This window comes from Mauremys mutica, chromosome 5 (assembly GCF_020497125.1).
Source record: "Mauremys mutica isolate MM-2020 ecotype Southern chromosome 5, ASM2049712v1, whole genome shotgun sequence".
Lineage (NCBI taxonomy): Eukaryota > Metazoa > Chordata > Testudines > Geoemydidae > Mauremys > Mauremys mutica.
This window is the reverse complement of record NC_059076.1, coordinates 31,085,114-31,106,368: the sequence shown is the minus strand read 5'-3', so window position 1 is coordinate 31,106,368 and position 21,255 is coordinate 31,085,114. Positions and strand designations below refer to the sequence as shown.

Here is a 21,255-nt window from a genome sequence, read left to right as displayed (position 1 = left end):
AACTGGACACAGTACTCCAGATGAGGCCTCACCAATGTCTAATAGAGGGGAATGATCACGTCCCTCGATCTGCTGGCAGTGCCCGTACTTATACAGCCCAAAATGTTAGCCTTCTTGGCAACAAGGGCACACTGTTGACTCATATCCAGCTTCTTGTCCACTGTAACCCTTAGGTCCTTTTCTGCAGAACTGCTGCCTAGCCACTTGGTCCCTAGTCTGTAGCAGTGCATGGGATTCTTCCATCCTAAGTGCAGGACTCTACACTTGTCCTTGTTGAACCTCATCAGATTTCTTTTGGCCCAATCCTCTAACTTGTCTATGTCCCTCTGTATCCTATCCCTACCCTCCAGTGTATCTACCACTCCTCCCAGTTTAGTGTCATCTGCAAACTTGCTGAGGGTGCAGTCCACACCATCCTCCAGATCATTAATGAAGATATTGAACAAAACCGGCCCCAGGACCGACCCTTAGGGCCCTCGGCTGGATACCGGCTGCCAACTAGACATGGAGCCATTGATCACTACCCGTTGAGCTCAATGATCTAGCCAGCTTTCTACTTCCAGGCCATACTTCTTTAAATTGCTGTCAAGAATCAAAAGCTTTGCTAAAGTCAAGGAATAACACGTTAACTGCTTTCCCCTTATCCACAGAGCCAGTTATCTCATCATAGAAGTCAATTAGGTTAGTCAGGCATGACTTGCCTTTGGTGAATCCATGCTAACTGTTCCTGATCACTTTCCTTTCCTCTAAGAGCTTCAGAATTGATTCCTTGAGGACCTGCTCCATGACTTTTCCAGGGACTGAGGTGAGGCTGACTGGCCTGTAGTTTCCCGGATCCTCCTTCCCTTTTTTAAAGATGGGCACTACATTAGCCTTTTTCCAGTCATCCGGGACCTTCCCCGATTGCCATGAGTTTTCAAAGATAATGGCCAATGGCTATGCAATCACATCCATCAACTCCTTTAGCACCCTTGGATGCAGTGCATCCAGCCCCATGGACTTGTGCTTGTCCAGCTTTTCTAAATAGTCCTGAACCACTTCTTTCTCCGCAGAGGGATGGTCACCTCCTCCCTATGCTGTGCTGCCCAGTGCAGTAGTCTGGGAGCTGATCTTGTTCATGAACAAGAGGCAAAAAAAGCATTGAGTACATTAGCTTTTTTCACATCTCCTGTCACTAGTTTGCCTCCCCCATTCAGTAAGAGGCCCACACTTTCCTTGACTTTCTTCTTGTTTCTAACAAAGCTGAAGAAACCCTTCTTGTTACTGTTAACATCCCTTGCTAGCTGCAACTCCAAGTGTGATTTGGCCTTCCTGATTTCACTCCTGCATGCCTGAGCAATATTTTTATACTCCTCCCTGGTCATTTGTCCAATCTTCCACTTCTTGTAAGCTTCTTTTGTGTGTTGAAGATCAGCAAGGATTTCACTTCATAACTTATGTAGCTGGAGCTTATCGCAGGGGCTCCTTGCATCCTCCATTACCCACAGAAACTACCTTTGTGCCACCCTCCCATGACCCTGTACTACAGTGACTTCCTGCAACTCCCCCGATGTCCCCCTTGGCAGGGAATCTGTGTCTCCCCCATATCAGGGCCCCCATTTTCTCTCTCATGCCAACAACTATGGCACCTTCATTCCCACTTTTCCCCAGGTCCTCTATTTCACACTTCCCTTCCAACGGCAGGGGCTCTGTGTGGCCCCATTCCCACCTTATCCCCCACACCAGGGGCTCTGTGAGCCCACCTTCCCCCATACCAGCATCCCCCAATCTCCCTCCAGTGTTCTTTGTACCCAGGTCCACTATTCTCCCCACCATGCCAGGGGCTCTGTGTCTCTTTCTTTCCCCCAACCCAAAGTACCTTTATTCCCCCCAGATTGGAAGGGAGGGGCTGATAGTTGATGACCTCTTTCCCCAATCTGGAGAAGGCAGGATGTTAGGAAGGAGGACAGAAAGAAGGAAAACTTGTCTTTCCTCTTCCTCTGTCCCTGCTCACTGAGGCCTGGTCTACACTACCATTTTAGGTCGAATTTAGCAGTGTTACCTCTATTTAAGCCTGTCCCAAGGCTCCCAGAAAGAAGAGCAGTTATTTCTCTTCTGTCATTCAGGATGTCAACAGTGTTCAACTCTATTGGGAGGATAAGCAGGGCTATTGTTATGCAGCAAGGTGTTAATGGGTGCCGTCAACAGATGACAGCAGCACCATGTGTCCCCTCATTTGCCCTCTTTCAATTTTCTGATTGTCCCCGAAATCAATATGGTACTGGCAATCCGTGCTTAGAACATTCCCTACAATTTTGGAATTGATCAGATGTGATGTTCAAAAGTTATCATTGTACATACTGTAAAATAGACAGACATGCTGACAGACAAAGGCCTCACTGGCTCAATATGGCTTCCAGGCAGGTGGACTGACTCCACTGACTAAATGTTGTTATTTGCACTGTAGTAGTACCTAGGGTCACAATCATGGATCAGGGCCCTATTATGCTAGATGCTATGCAAATACATAACAAAAAGACCTGAAGAACTGCCCCTGAGTGATTATAATTAAGGCTAAGATTTTGTCATGGTTATTTTTAGTAAAAGTCACGGCCAGATCACAGGCAATCAATAAAAAATCATGGAAGCCGTGGCCTGTCTGTGACTTTTGCTGCTGCAGCTCCATGGTTTCCCCCACCACCATGGTGGATGGGACTGTGGGGTTCCCCCTCCACCTGCAGCAGCTGGAAGCTGCTGGGAAGGGGCGGGGCTTACCCCACGATGGCTGGGAGCTGCAGGGTGACCATATTTCCCAAAGAGAAAACAAACACCCCTAGTCGCTTGCCTCAGGTGTGCCCCTGTCCTGTGTGAGGCTGTCACCCATTGCTGGAACCCTGAGGAGGGCCCCCTCAGGAGTCGGTCACCTGTCTCTGGGACCTTGCAGGGGGCCGCCTGTCACCTGTTGCTGGAACCCTGCCAGGGCCACACTGCCTGCCAGCTCCAGAGTCCCACTGCCCCTGGGGCTGAAGCAGAGAATGCCACAGAGGTCTCTGGAAGTCACGGATTCCATGACTTCCATGACCTCCGTGACATAAATTTAGCCTTATTTATAATATAGTACCAGTTGACAGCATGTGGTAACTTTGCATCTCCAGCAAGGAGGTGCCAGCCTGGTTGAAGGGTAAAATAGATATTTTTGGGGACAACTCTGACTCTTGTTCCAGAAAGGACACTACTCATATAGTTCATCCCCTATCTCTCTTCCCCAGATGCCCAGGCAAGATCTTTTACTCATAGGCACATGCTGTAGATGGAAAGAGAGAGCTCTCAACACATGTTTTTAGCGTGGTCTAGTAGTATAGTATAGCAATGTTGGTGAGAGTATGACCCCTCCACCCCCCCAGCAACATAGTTATGCTGATAAAAGCCTCAATGTAGACGCAGCTCTGACATCAGAACTGGGCTTCTGTTGATGTAGTAAAAGTCATTTGGGGAGGTGGTGTTCCTATCTCACCAGAAAATCTCCTGTCAGTATACACTGAATCTGCAGTAGGGACCATGCTGGCATAGCCATGCCAACAGTCTCTGTAGTGTAGTCATAGCCTTTAGTCATTTATGGTCAGTCAGATTCCCTTTATTAAAAGTCACTATGAGTAATGTCTGTGCTGTCTTCCTGAAGGTAAAACAGGCAACCCTTGCAGCAGGAGAGCTGGAGCGAATTGTCGGAGAAAAACTTAGTTCTCACTTTTTGGTTGGGTACAGCAAAGTCAGATACTTTATTCTGTTTAGCAGCTACAGCAGGGAGAGAGTGCACTAGGACATAGGGTCTCCCCTTCCTAAACAGATCTCTCAACAGGTAAACAATTACAGCAAGCATTTATACTTTTGTTACAGACAATAATAAGCAACAGCTGCATTTTGTTTATACATAGGTCATCCTGATATCTTGTTTTTCTCACTTAAGAGACTCCAGTCTACATTTTGTATTATCTATACATTATCTACACAAGGTCGAAACAACTTCTCACACAGTTCTTTTCCACTTGCCTCACACAATCCTCGCTTCTACAAATCTCGCGTTATTAGGGTTACAGTTAGCCTGACTCTTGCTAAAACTGTCATGCATCGCAATCCCCTTCCTGTCAGTTCTTTCTCTGCTTCCACAAGACTCTCCTTCTTACAGGAGAAACAAGTAATCCCAAATCCCTGAAGAAAGCTCAAGTGGAGTAGTTCTGAGTCCCTCTTCTTCGTCTTGTATGCAGACAAGAGCTTGATGTCCAGGTTCTATAACCAGAAGATAGCTTCTGTATCAAGGGAGGCTAGGCATTGTAAACCATCTCCAGATGTCAAGTTGGGTGCTCTTCCACCACATGAGTTATTGTCTGCAATGCTGCCCCATAATTACAGTGTGGAGGGGAAATCAGGCCAGTTTGGTACATAGTTGTGGCAAAACTGGATGAACCAGCGAGCAATCTGTTGAGCCTAGTTCAGAGTCTATGATCAAGTGGACAAGGAGGCAGGTGCAGTGATGGACTTCTGTATGTACTTAACGTCAGTTCCCACTGATGTTTCCACTGTATAAGAACATAGTTTTCATTTTTCTAGTGGCAGTAATTATTTGTGCATGGTAAAGAGTCAGTAGTGCTCATGGCCAGGAGCGCATGAGCTTCTGTAGCAAAGGGGTGTTGAGAGATCAACTGTGGTGTTACACCCTGGTCCACAGGAGTGGGATTCCTGCCCTGAATGTGAGTTGGTGCTGCATGTTATTTCCTGTCTGAAAATGGGGCATCAGTCAACTGACGATGTAATAGGTTGGTTTCATCTGTCACAGCTCGCCAGGCAGGCTTAACAATAATCGCATCTCATCAAAGGTCTGGTGGCGCTACGTATGCTAGCACATACAAACTGGAGGTTGCTGTATAATTCAAGCAGCCACTGATAATATGAGTGGCTGAATTCAGCTCTGTGTCAACAATCTGAGTGTGGCGATTGCATCCCCAAAGTGAAGAGCACTATTCAAATGAAGCAAATCGCAGGGCCAATACAGGAGTATAAAAGACTGAACAGTCTCTTCACTGGAAGGATCCCGCTGGCTTTTGTATCAAGACATTATAGGAAGAGATCTTCATTTTCAGGTGTTCCACATGAGGCTGGTATGTCAGGCTATAGTCAAGATTTACTCCCAAATATGTGACAACTTGTTGGAGTGGCAGTAACCATCCATATACATGGATCTAGATAAGTCAATTGACAAGACAACTGTTTAGATGAAAGGTTTCAGAGTAGCAGCCGTGTTAGTCTGTATCCGCAAAAAAAACCAGGAGTACTTGTGGCACCTTAAATTTGTTAGTCTTTAAGGTGCCACAAGTACTCCTTTTGTTTAGATGAAAAGTAGTTTCTACTGTATTGGTTTCACTCAGAATTGGTCTCCATTGCTAGAAGTAGGTGGTCAAAATGTCCATGTCTTGGCTGAGATTCCTTTCAAACTATTTACTATAACCAAACTATTTACTATGCTTTGGTTCCATCAGTTCTGTGGATTTTTCCTGTAAGGGGCAATGTCTGAATTGTAGTGGTCAAGAGGGATATCCTCCTCCAAGTGGATGTAGAACATGAAGATATTGTCTTGGAGACATGTAGAACATTGTCTTACTTCAGGAAACACATTCTACTATTGATACTTGGAACCTATGGAAATTGTTTCCATTGTCACAATACAGATGTCATCATCATACACATACTTCTCAGCCTGCATTTCAGGAAGGTTGAATGTGTCTATATTGAACAAAACCAGAGCCCAAACTTACCATTTGTTTAAGGCTATTGCAGAAACATTTAAGTTGACTGATTTTCTCCCTGACTCTCAGGATGAAATTTCAGTTGTTAATCATTTCTCAGCCACACCACATCATTGGCTACAAGAAATAACTTGCAGCAGCTTGGCAGTGATTCCGACATGCCACACAGTGTTGTAAGTAGCCATCGGTTCAGTGAGGACTAGACCACCTTTCTTTCCTGATTCAAATAGATTTTCTGTCTTGACTCAGACAAAATATCTGGGTTCATTTTCACCTCCTGAATCCAGCCTTGAATGCAAGGTAGCTGAGGATCAGCTACCTCATTAATCCACATCAAGATTAGTCTATCCATCAGCATATAAGTAACACACAGCAGAGAAATGGGTTGGTAGCTCTTCGGATCTGTCAATGGTTTCCCTGGCTTGGGAGCAGCTATGACCTTTGCTTTGAACAGACTCAGAAATTGAAGCAGCTAGCTTTTGGCAATTGGCCCAAAGTGAGAGATTAACTTGTTATGGATATTGTCTGGACCAGGAGCCTTGTTAGGTTGCAACTGATGTATAATCAGTTTGAGTTCTTGATCAGTAAAAGGAGCCATCAGTTCCTGTCCACACTTGAAGTCTGCCATCTGTCAGCAACCATTTTAACTGCATGTCTGAAAACTTTATTTTGATTGGGAGCTCTGCCATTGGCCACCAATTGAGATGTGATGGAGTTTTGTGTATTCCCTCTTGCCCAGACTAGAGTCTATGCTCAGACTCTTAAAAGTTTGCCAAGCTTCACAACTAGAATGCGTGAATTTTGATTTGGAGACAGTTTCTTTCCATCGCTCTTGCCTGGTTTGATCTAGAAGGCAAAAAAGTCTCTAGTTTTCACAAAAATCTCCTGTTCATTCTTGTTGGATTTAAATTCCTGATATCTGTTTGCATCATATGACCTTCCAGGAATGAATTGTTCAGAAAAATCCCTTAAGTATCGATTTATTTGCAGTGGCCAGAACTTTTATCACAGAAAACTTGATAGATGGGACTAATATAATTGTTCCTAATATTTGATTTGAGTCTTTACTCACAAGAGAGTCGAACTCAGATTGGAACAGATCTCACCTTGCCTTTCAGAAATTCCACTGGAGTTTCTGGAGGCCACATGTATTTGGAATTTGTATGCATGTTGTGCACAGATATGACTGATGCTGGGATTGAGGAAGAAAAACAAACATTTTACACTGTATGACCAACAGAGCATGTTGCCCAGTTGTAAAAAAGGGTATGGAAAGTGGGTTGCTGCTTAGGATCATACAGAACCTGCAGGTTGTCCATAGACATCTACTTCTTTAGCTTTACTCCATCTGCATAATTATCTGGATATCCAATAGTGGGAATGGTGTGAATTAAAATTGCCACAGTAGACTAAAGGTCCTGAGAAAATGAGTAAGGCATGAGTTGGCCAATTGGCAGATGGATGTTTGTAGACGTTGATAAGAATCAGGTCCTTCACTTTTATACCCTGCCATTCGATAACATCATATGGACCTGATAATGAGACCGGAGTTGCTGGGATACCTTTCCTGATGCAGGATGCCATCCTGTATTGCCTGTGATGGAGGTAAGGCACAACCACAAAGCCAGGAATTGACCGTTGAAAGTGTCAGTAGTAGAGTGTGTTTCCTGAAGTAAGACAATATTCTACATGTCTGCAAGACAATATCTTCATGTTCTACAGCCACTTGGAGGAGGATATCCCTCTTGGCCACTACAATTCCCTCGATATTGATGTATGGCCCCTGGAGAGCCAACCCCAACACTAAGGTTTGTAATGCTGGCCCTAGTAGGGGGTCTCACTGGATGATAATGCTTTCAGACATTGCCCCTTACAGGAAAAATCCACAGAATGGATGGAACCAAAGCATAGTAAACAATTTGGTTATCCTCTTTCTTACGGGTAGAACACAACTGGCAGACCTCATGGCTCAAGACATCAGTTACCCTGCCCAGAGTTGGAGGAAACTCAACTCAAACTCAACTGACATTGAAATCAGTATGAGTTGCAGAAGTTCTGCAACCAATTTGGCAATCAGGCCATTTCAGCCCCTTGACACTTTTGCAGTATCACTAGCAGCAAATGTTAAAAAATCATGATATTCACTTAAAATTATGATATATTTTGATAGCTCTTTTTATTGCTTTCAGCTCTTTGAGCCTGTAGGGTACACTGTTTTAACGTTTTCATATTTTTCTCTTCAACCATAATGTCTAGAAATGTTTTTAAATTAACATTTTTTTTAATGAAAGCTCAGATTTTCAGATATTCATAGGACTCCAGCAAGTTAGTCTTTTAGGAAAGCATCAATTATCATGACTCTTATGATAAAAATCAGAAGAGTTGGCAACCCTACTTTTGTTTGCCAGAGAGCACTTCTACTTGTGTCACGTTTCTGGACACAAAGACATTCCTGCTACTTCCCTTTGAGATGCTAAAAACTAAAACAATCTCCAAATATATACCTATAATTTTTCACATGGAATCATCTATGAAAAAGGCTGAATTTGCCTTCTCCTGTTAAGTGACTACAAAGTTGTAGACCAGAGGGAGGTCACTTTGAATATTTGTCACTATAAGTGGTTAATAGGTGGTTAGGCAAAAATTAAGCTTCCAGGTAAGAGCTAGAATATATAGTAATAACCCTTGCTAACATCAATCATTTCATGAATGTCTATAGACTTCTGTTTTATTCTTGGAATCACTCACAAGAGATATGTGGAAACTTGAGTTACAGTTAATTAATTTCCCTTTATAATGATCATGCAACTATAGTTTTCCCACTGAAACCAATGCAGTGCTTCATTTGCAAGAATGTCTGTTACTATCCTTGTGTGATTCTTATAAGAAAGGATTCTTGAAATTTGAGATGACTATAGAAGGCAGCTGAACATACCACAGCACATTATCTGCCGCACATGAGAGCAGTTTGATACCCAGCACCACTTGTGAACTACTGCACAGTAATAAACAGCGAGTTTCTGGATTTTTTTGATATTCTATAATTCAAAGCTCTCGAGATGGGAAAAGAGGGGACAGGGAAATTAGAGCAGCTTTTTACAGTTCAACTTGAAAAGTTGGTATAAAAAGCCTTTTCTAACAGGATTCTCTAGTGGGGCATTTGCAGTGACCCCAGCCTCATTTTTATAAGTTGGTGTTTCAGTAATGACTTCAAACATAGACTTTTATCATAAAAATGTGAACTGCAGTTTATGAATGGAGAAAATAAAGTTCTAAGGCATTTTTTTCTAGGACAAGAAATAGTCTGAATAGGGTGTCCTTTGCCAGATTTTGACTTTTTTTTCCATATTGAATGTATCATGACTTTTACACAATTTTTTAAAATAATTCTTATGTCTTTGAATCTTAAATTGTAGCATTTTTCATCTTTATTTGAAGAGCTGCTGAATTCTGTTGAACACCTAGAGTCAATAAACGCCTTAACTGCGCCATTCAGCGTGAGTTGCAATCTTTATGCTATGAGAGGATCTGTTCACACATCCATAAAATAAGGAGTTACAACAATAAAGTCTAGAGGTGACAATGGTGTGAATTATAATTTTCATGTGTGTTTGAGAAAATAGCTGAAGAAACAGTGTCCTTGCCAGAGAAAATTACTTTGCAGTTCAAATAACTAACCATATGCCCTGACTTTTAACAACATGTGCAGAATTAATGTGGCTGCAATTAGATTGAAATGTAACTGAGGGTACATCTACACAGATATAAATCCCATCATAGGTAGACGTACCTGCACTAACTTTGCTCCAGCTCAGCATGCTAAAAATAGCAGTGTGGCTATGGCAGCACGGATGGCGAGTCCTGCTAGCTGCCCGAGTACAGTCCTGCCCAATCCCTTGGGGCCATAACCGGCTGCCCATGCAGCCATGGCCACACTACTTGTTTTAACATGCTAGCTTGAGTAGAGCTAGTGCATGTATGTTTGCACAAACTGTGAACCACACTTTGCAGCTGCTGGGTTCAAAGAAAGGGATGGTATAATTAGAAGTAGGTTCAGCATTGTTGGAGAAATCCATCTTTCAGCAGAATTTACTATTCTTAGGTAATGTTTTAGTTTCCTGATGAGGTTAGAACAATTCAGATATTGAGGGAGCCATATGGGAAATCAATATGATAAACAGTACTGGAGCTCTGCAGTACAAAGTGCAACTGTCAGGTCTGAAGCAGCTTTTTTGGATTCTTTCCTTCATAGAAGCTTCTGCTGTTGAAGCATTTAAAATTTTGAGTTTAGTGTTGAGTTCCAAGTTCCATGTAATCTTCATTTTGAGCCTTTAAAAGAATTTACCTTTAAATGCCTAACCTGTAAGGCCTGCTTTCTAATGTCAATTGTCTGTGCTCTGAGGCCCAGATCCTCAGAGGTATTTAGGTTCCTAACACTCATTTATTTCAAATAATAGTCCCTGAAATTCAACCACCAGATAGTGATCAAGCCAGCAGAAAAAGGGGGAGCTATTGTAGTCCTTAATTGTGAGTATTACATTAATGAGGCCAATAGACAACTCTCCGGCATCACCTATTATAAAGACCTCGAAGAGGACCTCACACCACAATTTACACGGGAATGTAAAGATACCATGAAATCCTTCCCAAAACAACTCCAAGAAAATCTTTACAACTTTATCCCTCTAAAACCCACTCAGGGCTCTTCTATGTGCTTTCCAAGATACAAGGGAACACAGGCAGACCTATCATAGCTGACCATGGTACTCTTATTGAAGGACTATCAGGACTCGTGGAAACATCCTGAAACTACTCACTACACAAGGGCCAGTTTCTTCCAAGACACTACCAACATCTTCCAGAAACTCCACAACATTAACAACCTCCTCCAGAACACCATCTTTACCACCAAAGATATCACTTTAATATATATCAACATCTTTCATCATAATGGCATTGCTGCCTGCCTCAAATACTGGCAAGATAATGAACAACACTCAGAAATCCACCCCAAACACATCACCAAACTCATGAAGGTCATCCTCATCTACTACAATTTTACATTTAACAACAAACACTTTGCCCAAACCATGGGAACAGCCATGGGTATGAGGATGGCTCCCCAAAATGCCCTCTTCATGGGCCACCTCAAGGAAGAATTTCTGGAAAAAATTCTGGACAGATGACCTAAATTCCCTGTTTTTCTCCACCACTTCAACAGCCGCCACCACCCATGCATCAAACTCTCTCTAGAACACTCTCACACCAGCATCAACTTTCTGGACACTCTGATTAGCTTCAACAATAGAGCCCTACAACATCTTTATACAAAAGCCCATAGATCACCATACTCACATCCACAGATCCAGCAGCCACCCCAGACACACCAAGAAATCTATTGTCTATAACCAGGCACTCAGATACCACAGAATTTTCTCCAAAGAGAAAGTCTGGGGTACACACTTAAACAAGCTTAAAACTGCCTTCACTAAAAAAGGACACTCCACCAGAAAAGTAGATCACATCATGCAATGGGTCACCCAAAAGAACCTGCTTCAATACAGAAAAGACAAAAAACAACAACAACAACAAAACACCCCAAACAGAACAACAAACAAAAACAAAGACCACATGTAACCTTCTGGGTGTGGGTTTCTGTCCCATCTTGTGGCACCAAGACCACTTAAAGAGAGAGATAAAATGAGTCTGCTCTACAGCCTTAGCTAACAACCGGTTAGCTTACCTGTAAAGGGTTAACATGTAGTACCTGGTGACCACCTGACCAGAGGACCAATCAGAGATAAGATTTTTTCAAATCTCTGTGGAGGGAAGCCTTTGTCTGTGTGAGAACTGTTTTTGGACCTAACAGAGGACAGTCATGTCTCCAAGTTCTCCTGGAGTAGTTTCTACTAATTAATAGTGAGTATTAATTAGAAAGGCGAATTAGTCTTATGCTTTGATTTCTACATTTGCAATTGTGTGTTTGCTAAAGGAAATGCTTTATTCCTGTTTGCTGATATTGCTTTTACTGAGAAAAGGGGGAGAGGGGATTCTCTCCAGAGATTGATAAGGTTATACCCTATGAGTGTCCAGCTTGGGCTCATAGAGATTCTGTATTTTCTTTTTATTCTTTAATAAATTCTTTTCTATTAAGGACTTGTTGGTCTTTCCTTGGGTGGATTCTCAGGGAAAGGGGAGGGGGAGGTATCCCTCTGTAGTTGGATCCCGGTATCTCTCAGAGGAAAAGGGAGGGGGGGGGAGGAAGCAGGGGGAATGGTTTGTTTCTCCTGGGTGTGAGAACTCCATGGATTTGGGGCTCTTGGAATCCCCTAGGATTTTGGGGAAGGACTGTGTCTCAATCCACATTTCATGATTGAGTGGTGGCAGCGACAAGGAGACCTACCCTAGGATTTTAGGGTGGGGGAATACATGCTGGTCCTCACTTTGAAACCCCCCAGTTTCAAGTGAGGGTGCAGACCAGGACATGGTAGTTTAAAGGGAAACCAAGTCAGGTCCCCACATTGGAGCCCAACAGTTCCAAGTGGGGGTGAGACCTTTGACATGGTGGCAGAATACCTGCGGGTCCCCATCTTTGAACCCACAAGCTCGAAGTGGGGGTGAGATCCCATAGGACATGGTGGCATGCGGGTCCTCACCTTGAAACCCCCCAGTTTCAAGTGAGGGTAGACTCTGACATGGTGGCAGCGGAGTTTCGAACCCATTGTTACAAGGAGTTTTTTTCAGCTGGGCTACGCTGAAGGGAGCTATTCTCTTCTTCTAGAGCAGGAAAGCAACCTGAGAGAAGAGGGAGTTTACAGTTTCAGCCAGGTTGGCTGGAGGGAATTAAGTTTTCCAGCAGGCTTTGTTGGAAGCAGTTTTTCTTCTGTTTGCTTGGACAGGCAGCTTCAGGAAAAGGCAGTTTCAAGCAGTTTTCAGGGTTAGGAGGAGTTTTTTTTCTCTGCTGGCTATGCTGAGGAAAAACTCTTCCCTAGAGGTGTGTCCTTCCTTTGTGATATCAGGTATCACTCAGGATTCCTAAGGTGGGGGGAAGTGCTCGACAAAGTACATTCCCATCCAGTGGGGAAAACAGGTTTGGGGGGGGGAGACAGAAACCCTCCAGCCACATTTTTTTTCCCTGTGTCTTTTGAAATCCTCTGGAGCCAGGGAATACAAATCCCTGAGAGGATTTACTACACTTTTCTGCAGGTACTAAGTAGCACCAGCCGGTCAGCTGGGCTTATTAGGAAGATTGTTTTTTTGGAAACAGATTTTCAGCTGGGTTTAGCTGAGGGATAAGGTTTTCTAACAGGCTGTGTTAGAAAAGGATTTTTTTCCTTCTTCTTTTCTTTTTTCTCCTTTTTTTCTTTCTGTCTGCTTAAAAACAGCTAGGAAAGAGGTGCAAGTTTTTCTAGGAGGCTTGTTAGAAAGGACCCCCACTGTGAGGTACTTAGCAAGTGCTAGAAACAGGACAAACCAGTTTTTTTTTTGGTCTTCTCAGTATATCAGCAAACAGCAACTACACATTTGCAAATGAAAAGGTTTTGTTTCTTTTCTATTCAGTCTCTCGGGAATAGAAAGGGTTAGGAATTGGGGAAACCAATTCCCTGACTGCAAAGGGGTGTGGCCAGCACCAAAAAGCAACACCAGCAAGCCACACATAAAATTCACTGACTGCAGAGGGGTGTGGCCAGCACCAAAAAGCAACACCAGCAAGCCACACATAAAATTCACTAACTGCAAAGGGGTGTAGCCAGCACCATAAGGCACTGTTCCCCATCCCAAGAAATTTCCCACCTACATGGCAGGTGAGAACACTAAGGCCTTCTTCACAAAGGTTAAAAGGACCTGCCATGGGTACAGCATCCCTGAAGACCAGTACAAGGACTGGTCAGGAAAGAGAACTTTTGCTGTCTATTACAATTATTCCATCCCCATGCTACTGGGGGAAAACTTGGCCAACCATGTGCAGCTGGCCAAGAGTGGGGGAGTGGTCACCTGCGGCCAGGCCAAACAAGCAGGCACTCCCATCCCTGTTCCTGAGCCATCCACCAGGACCCTGTCTGTGTTACCAGAGACCCAGACAGAGGTGGTGAAACCGGATCTCATGCCAACAACTACAGCAGCCATAGTACATCCAGTTCCAGGACCGGAACTGGAAAAGCAACCAGCGGCAGAACCAGCGCCGGCACTGACGCCAGCGCTTGCAACTCCACCGCCAGGGGGCGCCAACGGGCCTAAACTGGCAGAAGCAGCAGACAACTCTACCCAAGAGGCTCAGCCAGAGCCTGATATATCACCTTGTGCACCAGCGGAGAGCGGTTCACAGTCAACGAAAACAACCTCATCACCTACATCGCTTCCAGAGGGACCAAGCCCAAGTCCACAGTCTAAGGAGGAACTGGTGTCTCCCGCCTCAAGGGAACAGTTCCAGACTGAGCAGGAAGCCGATGACAGCCTTAAGAAAGCTTGGGCGGCGGCACGGAGCGACCCACCGCCTCTCAGCTCTTCTACCCAATTCCAGTTTGTTGTAAAACAAGGACTTTTATATAAGGACATTCTTTCTGGTGGACACCAGGAAGGCCAGCATCCTCAAAGACAGTTGGTAGTTCCAACTAAGTACTGGGACAAGCTCTTAAGCTTGGGCCCTGACATCCCAGTGGCCATTCTGGGGTCAACAAAGCAAAAACAGGTTAAAAACATTCCTTCCACTGGGAGGGGATGGGCAAGGACAATGCCAAGTATGTCCGCTCAAATGCATACAAAGTGTTCTTCAGTGTCAAATATCTTGTTGTTTACATACTTAGTAGTATATGTAATAGTGCATATGTTTTGTTTATCTGTTTATGTTACAGTGCTAGGAGGAAATCACCACCAGTAGTTCCCACTGTTGGCGATTTGGGGGGCGTGTCATAAACAGATAGTTAAGAGTTAAGGTCTGTTTTACCTGTAAAGGGTTAACATGTAGTACCTGGTGACCACCTGACCAGAGGACCAATCAGAGATAAGATTTTTTCAAATCTCTGTGGAGGGAAGCCTTTGTCTGTGTGAGAACTGTTTTTGGACCTAACAGAGGACAGTCATGTCTCCAAGTTCTCCTGGAGTAGTTTCTACTAATTAATAGTGAGTATTAATTAGAAAGGCGAATTAGTCTTATGCTTTGATTTCTACATTTGCAATTGTGTGTTTGCTAAAGGAAATGCTTTATTCCTGTTTGCTGATATTGCTTTTACTGAGAAAAGGGGGAGAGGGGATTCTCTCCAGAGATTGATAAGGTTATACCCTATGAGTGTCCAGCTTGGGCTCATAGAGATTCTGTATTTTCTTTTTATTCTTTAATAAATTCTTTTCTATTAAGGACTTGTTGGTCTTTCCTTGGGTGGATTCTCAGGGAAAGGGGAGGGGGAGGTATCCCTCTGTAGTTGGATCCCGGTATCTCTCCTAGGAAAAGGGAGGGGGGGAGGAAGCAGGGGGAATGGTTTGTTTCTCCTGGGTGTGAGAACTCCATGGATTTGGGGCTCTTGGAATCCCCTAGGATTTTGGGGAAGGACTGTGTCTCAATCCACATTTCATGATTGAGTGGTGGCAGCGACAAGGAGACCTACCCTAGGATTTTAGGGTGGGGGAATACATGCTGGTCCTCACTTTGAAACCCCCCAGTTTCAAGTGAGGGTGCAGACCAGGACATGGTAGTTTAAAGGGAAACCAAGTCAGGTCCCCACATTGGAGCCCAACAGTTCCAAGTGGGGGTGAGACCTTTGACATGGTGGCAGAATACCTGCGGGTCCCCATCTTTGAACCCACAAGCTCGAAGTGGGGGTGAGATCCCATAGGACATGGTGGCATGCGGGTCCTCACCTTGAAACCCCCCAGTTTCAAGTGAGGGTAGACTCTGACAACCCCAAACAGAACAACAAACAAAAACAAAGACCACATGTAACCTTCTGGGTGTGGGTTTCTGTCCCATCTTGTGGCACCAAGACCACTTAAAGAGAGAGATAAAATGAGTCTGCTCTACAGCCTTAGCTAACAACCGGTTAGCTTTTAGCTCATGCAATAGAGGCTCATGCACTAAGCTCCAGAGGTCCCAGGTTTGATCCCACCCTCGTTGCCACTTGTAACGCCAACAGACCCCGGTCGTCAGTGAGCAGGGTCAAACATAGGATCTTTGGAGCTTAGTGCATGAGCCTCTACTGCATGTGCTAAAAGCCAACTGACTTTTAGCTAGGGCTGTAGAGCAGACTCATTTTATCACTCTCTCTAAGTGGTCTCGGTGCCACTAGATGGGATAGAGCACCACACTCAGAAGATGTGTGGGTTACACATACACCCTTGATTGTCATCTACTACCCCACACTAAAACACATATGGGGTATCAGCAAACATTTACATCCCATATTTGATGAGGACCACATTCTGAAAGAAATCTTTCCTGAACCCGCTCTTCTGGCCTTCTAACAACTCCCCCACAACCTCATCAAGCTCATCATCAGAAGCAAGCTCACCACAGACTAGGACCCACCAACTCAAAGTGGCACCAGACCCTGCCAGAACAGCACATGCAAAACCTGCAAATATATTGCCACTGCTACAATGATCAGTACCCCCATAACACACCTTACAAGATCCATGGGTCCTACACAAGCCTATCGCAACATGTGGTGTACCTCATCCAGTGTGCTAAATGCCCCAATAACAATTACATTGGGGAAGCCAGATAATCACTATGCTCTTGAGTGAACTCACACAGAAAAAATAAAATAAAAACACCATATACCAAACACCCGTGGCGAACACTTTTCTCAACGTGATCACTCCAAATGTGACTGCAAAGGAAACCTGCAGAACACCTTAAAAAGGAGAGCCTAGGATTTTAAATTCATAATTCTGCTGGACACTAAAAACAATGGATTTAACAGAGACACTGGTTTTGTGGCTCATGACAACAATATGTAACACACACTCTGCCTGCTGACCCTTAATTGTCTATTTCATTTTAAGTGGTTTCCTACAGCATGTGTGAACACCTTATACTTAACAATCTGTCCCACCTTGGACAGTCTGGTTACCTTCTCCAGACCTGAAGAAGAGCTCTGTGAAACTCAAAAGCTTGTCCCTTCCACCAACAGAATTTGGTCCTATAAAAGATATTACCTCACCTACCTTCTCTCTTTCTCATTTAATTCAAAGTTAGGCACCTATATACTGATCAGAATCTGGGATTGAGTGTCTGAGATAATAGCCCATTCTTACAGATCTTTGGTTTTCATAAATATAACTTTCCTTTTTTCTACCTTTTATTGATGTATCTCCAAAGGACATGTTCAATGCAACACCTCATTTTTAGTTGTTTCTATGTTATAATGCTAGATGCATAATTCATTATATTAATTTTTACTGTCTTATTTCTGAAATATATCTCTAAAAACGGTTATTGGTTTTATATTCGAATTGAACTTGCGCCTCAGTGAGATCCTTTTATTTGTCTGACCTATTCTCCTGCATCGAGTTTCACACTTACCAGCTTGTGTGTGTGTAAATATTACTATTATTGTAAGTGCTTTGCATTTGCAGCTGAGGAAGTAAACAGGATCCTCCATTGGTGCTCAAAAATTCAGCAATGGCAACAAATATTTAATATGTTTAGTTTTTATGTAAAGCAATTGCTTCTTGTTAATCTGTTAATATTATATGTTTTTCTTTCTCCAACTATACTATAAAATTTTCTTTAAAATATTTAAATCTGAAGCTGTAACATGAAAAAAATTGACTAAAATATTTGGAAGAAACTAGGGAAAGTTTTATTGTGGTGGATCATCCTCCATTTTTTTCTTAATATAAAGATCTCTTCTGCCTGAGGGAGCTGAGTAATACTAAGCAAGCTGGGCAGTCTCTGAAAAGGTAACAAGATCATGTTTTTCTTTAAAAAAATAAAAATCTTATTTTGGTTTGGGTTACGCTGTCCTTTATCTCTTAAAGAGCCTTTTTACAATTTAAAGATAAGATCATATAATGCAGAATATCACATTTCTCTCCTGGCCCCTGACATAAGATGTGATCTTATCACTGTGTGATGACAAATGATACTATTGTTGCCACACAGGAAATGGATATGATTTGGGCAGTAAAAATAATATGAAAGATGCTTTTTCTCCATCTAGGTTTACAATTTTTAAGTAAGAGTTTCCTAACCAAGCATAAAAACAAAATACTTGTGGCCCAGGTAGAGTAGATAAAGAACTTCCCAAAACCATAAAAGCTCAGACAAGAATAGAGAAAGAGCATTCCCTTAGCAGATGGCATTCCCTGCCTCCCAGAGGACCCAAAGAAGTTCTCAGCGTTAGTGCTCTGGGGAATGTGGGGTGCTAGGAGGGATGGGTCAAGTGCTCTTTGCCATCAGAGCTACTGGATGTCTTCATGGAGTCAAGTTAGGGATTATTAAAAGCTTATGATAAATCAGCACATCACCACTATTCCCTGCATTCACCTCCTCTCCACCAGCCAGCCCAGTCCACTTTCTGACCTGGGTAGGCTGACTCCAGATCTATCAACAAAATAAATGTATCAGCAAACTTGTGATACTTTGCTGTGAGTGACATTTTTGTCACTGAAGGCCTGCAGCCATGGTTCCAGTGGCCTTCCCCATAGAATACAGTAAGTGAGTCAGGCCCAGTGTGTTTATGTGAAGTTTTTACCAACCTTATTACATTTAATAATTTTCCTCCAGATACTTTTTATTATGATTCACTTATACACCATATAGACAGTTCATAAATAATTCCCTCTTTATTTTATAAAATAGGGGTGTGAATGTTCAGAAGGGACCGCAATAAGCTAAAAGAAGGATAGTTTGTTTAGTAATGTGCAAGTAATATGGATGCATGAGAAAGTAGAAAATTAGCTAACTCTTTTCTGAATATACAGTTCATGTGATGTTCCAGTAGTCCGAGGTCTGTAACTCACCGGTCTTTCATAATTACCACAAGTCAAGATTTTTTAAAATGGGCTTCAAAGTCTAGGCACCTCAAAGTTTAGGCACCTCAATAGGTGGGCTGATCACCTAACAGTTCCCATACAAGTCTTTGGGAGTTACTGAGTCCTCAGCACCTTTAGAAATCAGGTTATTTGTTTAGGTGCACAAATATGGAATTAGAAGCTTGATTTTAGGCACACAGGGAGATTTTCATAGACAATTGACAGTTAATCACTTCTATCCTTTTGCTTTTCGAAATGAAAATTTGCTCCTCAGTTTTGAAAATCTTGACCTCAGTGTTTTTCAGATAATATGATATGGTGATATAAGCAGAGTCAGAATGAGCTCTACCCTGACATCTGGTGGTGAACTGTGGAAAAGGACTTCTGGGGCTGATCTCGTTTGCCTGGGAGATGAGACTGCTTGCCCCACTGCCTAGCATGATGGGACTGCTTGCCCAAATGGTCACTTTGGCTGCTGTGGGATCCCCAGTCTCTGATATTGGGGCAGGAGTAATAAAGTGTTGTTATCCTGGTTATGTGTATCAAGGACAGTAGGACTGTACTTGGCAGTTTATGACGGAGGGACTCGCCCTCAACTAAGTAGCATACACTAGGCAAGGGACATAGGTTCCAAAGCCCAGTGAATTGAGAGAGGCTGGGGACAGGTATTTGTACCTGGTAGTGTGGGCCCCAAACAGCATTTTGACCCGTCCTCTCTCCACTGTGTAATAACAGAGCTAATTTTTACTCCATTAGGACTCTTGTTATATGCTGCAGAGCTGAAATCACTGATACCTAGGTCTAAGCATTAGACCTGCTTTGGACTAGTGGTTCTGAGTGCACCAGCACTGAGCCCCCCTACTAACAGCTGAAATCACTAAAGAGCTGAAATCACTGAGAGCTGTGTTAAGTAGCGGGGGGCCTGAAGACATGTTGGTGTGTGGCTAGCAGACTGGCTAGTGGAGAGGAGTGGCCAGCAGGACAGCAGGCGGAGAGGAGCTGACAGCTGGTGGAGAGGCATGGCTGGTGGTGAAGACTGCAGCAGAACCCCATGGAGAGGTGTGGCAATCGGCCGTCAATCTGAGCAGCGGAGCATGTAAGCTGCCCCCCAAAGCTCCCCCGCCCTTCCACCCAGGCTGGGAGGTAAACTCTGCAGATGAACTTCTGAACTCTGGGAGTTGCACTGACCAAGGACAAACTGTGGGTGGGGTGACTGTTGGGTTGCTGGACTTAAGAACCTCAGAGGAAAAGGACACTGCCATACTTTTTGGGGGTGGGTCTTTTGCTCATAGTTTGTGTTATGAATCCTGTTTGTGGTGTTTCCCCAACATAATGCCGCATTGTTTCCCTCCTTTATTAAAAGGCTTTTGCTACACTCAGACTCTGTACTTGCAAGAGGGGAAGTATTGCCTCTTAGAGGCTTCCAGGGGGGTGGTATGTAATTGCTCCAGGTTTTACAATTGCATTGTGTTATTGAAAAGGAGCCCCTAGATACTGAATCTGGCCCTTGTTGCTGACAACTCTGATGGGCAGAAGGGTTACAGTAAGAAATAAGTTTTTTCCACATATTATTATACCAACGAAAGAAAAGGTAAAGGTAATAAGGGGAAAAGTAAGGCTATAATATATATAAGTTGTTTGTATTACAGAGTACAAAAGAGTTTGTTTACCAGTGGACTAAACCACTTTTATGCAGCATAGTTACATATCACTCATGATCAATATATTTCTTGTGCCAGGACCAGACCAGAAGTGTATTTGTTTTCTAGTTATTTGCAATGTTGTTGTAGCCCTGTTAGTCCCAGGATATGAGAGAGACAAGTTAGGTGAGGTCCTGTATTTTATTGGACCAGCTTCTGCTGGTGGAAAGTACAAGCTTTCTAGGTTTCCAAGAAATCAGATTTTCTGAGCTAAATACAAGTTGGGATAGATTGTTATACATAAGGAATTTGAAGTGGGCAATTAAGGGTAGCAGGCAGGTTAACAATCTAACCCTCAATTGCCCACTTCATTTCATTTGACTATCTACAACATGCATTTACCCTTATGCTTAACAATCTGTCCAAACTTGTGTTTAGCTTAGACACTCTGATTTCCTTCCCCTGAAGAAGAGCATTGTGTAGCTCAAAAGCCTGAACTTCCACCAACAGATGTTGGTCCAATAAAAGATCTCCTCTTGCATATGATGATATATTTCTATACTAGACACATGTAGAAAACACATTTAAATCTTCCTGTTCAAATAAGTATTTTTATGAATTTAAAATGTCTTTAAAATGGTTAATAACATGGGGAAATAGATTCCGGAACACATTCTAAATTGTTTAATCAGATACTGTTTGTTCTGCTTTCTCCTAGCTTTTCATTCTCATCAATTAATCAAAGAAATCAACATTTGACTTTAGTTCATAATTAACACTGAAGTATTCAGAAAGTGAATGCATCCAAACATTGATAAGTCATTCTACAAAGCTTTAGATCTAGTCTCATTGCTTTGTACAATATG

The 21,255-nt window shown here is 43.1% G+C and overlaps 1 protein-coding gene across 4 annotated transcripts in view; it reads left to right on the top strand.

The window, feature by feature from the left end:
- STPG2 (sperm tail PG-rich repeat containing 2) overlaps positions 1-21,255 on the top strand; it is a 397,910-nt gene that overhangs the window by 323,744 nt on the left and 52,911 nt on the right. Inside the window, exon 14 of one of the 4 annotated variants that reach the window (XR_006579524.1) lies at positions 9,194-9,274. The exons of the other annotated variants lie outside the window; for them this stretch is intronic. The gene's annotated coding sequence lies outside the window, so the exon portion shown is untranslated. The remainder of the gene's footprint in view (positions 1-9,193; positions 9,275-21,255) is intronic. 4 annotated transcript variants of the gene reach the window in all.